Source organism: Bos taurus, chromosome 20 (genome assembly GCF_002263795.3).
Source record: "Bos taurus isolate L1 Dominette 01449 registration number 42190680 breed Hereford chromosome 20, ARS-UCD2.0, whole genome shotgun sequence".
In the NCBI taxonomy this organism is placed as follows: Eukaryota; Metazoa; Chordata; class Mammalia; order Artiodactyla; family Bovidae; genus Bos; species Bos taurus.
Window position 1 is genome coordinate 5,047,326 of NC_037347.1, and position 1,510 is coordinate 5,048,835.

Here is a 1,510-nt window from a genome sequence, read left to right on the forward strand (position 1 = left end):
AAGCAACAGTATGCTGTCATAGAGGGGATAGTTTCTTCTTGACATTTTTTGAGAACTGGAAAGGTTTTTATTTTCTAGTGTTCTTATAAATTGTGTGAGTTGGGTTTCTTTCACTTGCCTTCCAATGAGGCTGGTGGACAAATATGATATCAGAATTGGGATTGGATTCTTAGTCTTAGTTCATTGTATTCTCTACTTGGGTGCTTTTGCCACAGTCACTTATTCAGTTTACCTTGCCTCTGGATTTGTGGTCTAGTGAGAGGTAATGTTATCACATGTGGAAGAAATTGCCCTCTATGTTGATGGAATCTTGTTCACATCACCCAAGCTAGATATCTAGGAAAACATTTGTTCCATAGAAGGGTGGACCAAACGTCACTCCCCATAAGTTGCCTTGCATAATACCTTCAAAAAGAAACTTCATAGCAGAAGGTGACTGGGAACTAGAAGTGGTATGGAAAAGTATAGGTATTTGTAGATTGTGAGAGGAGGAACTACTCCATGGATCCCACACCAGCTCATATGCAGCTCAGTAAGAAGCAAAGAAATACATTTGGCCTTTCTTTCTCTTTTTTCCTGTTTTACCAAATTCTGTGCCACTGAACATGACCAGAAATGACAGAAGAACACTAACATATTAGTCATAGGTTTGGGGGAGAAAATAAGCAATTTGACAAAACACTTGTCAAGTTCTCCCATCCTCCAGAGTGCTGAGGGGTAAAGTAGATGAAACTCGGGTATATGTATCAGACAGGTTAGACTAGGCTTTGCTGCAGTAATGAACAATTTTTAAATCCCAGTGGCTTTTAACAACAAAAGTTGATTTCTTGTTCATGGTACATGTTCATTGTTGGGTAGGCAAGGGCTCCTAAGCAGATAGAACAGCTACCATCTTCCTTATGGTCAGTCACCATCCCAGATGGGAAATAGAAATTAAATGACTCATCACTTTCACTCACAACTCATGGGCCAGATCTAGGCCCCACCTGACCATAGGGGACCAGATTGTACAATCTTACCATGTGTTGGAGGGGTAAAACTGGAAGTACTTGGGGAAACAGCACTGTTGATGTCCATGGTAGCTAAGTTTCAGCCTTGTGTTTGATGGATGGGGGAATAAAATGTAGAGGGAGAATGAAAAAGATATCAGTCTCAGGGAGGTGGAAAGAAAGGGATGAGAGGATGCTGGGGTGGAATGAACAAGCCTAAATGTCTCATGAGTGTGTGATTTGGTCTTCTGAAACTTGAGTTGCCATTTGTTGCTTAAAAATACAGAATTTCAGATCTCACCCCAGACTGGACAGAGTTAGAATCTGCATTTTAACAAGATCCCCAGCTGATTTATATGCATTAAAGTCTTCCCTGATAGCTCAGTTGGTAAAGAATCCACCTGCAATGCAGGAGACCCCGGTTCAATTCCTGGATCTGGAAGATCCCCTGGAGAAGGGATAGGCTACCCACTCCAGTATTCTTGGGCTTTCCTTGTGGCTTAGCTGGTAACAAATCCTCC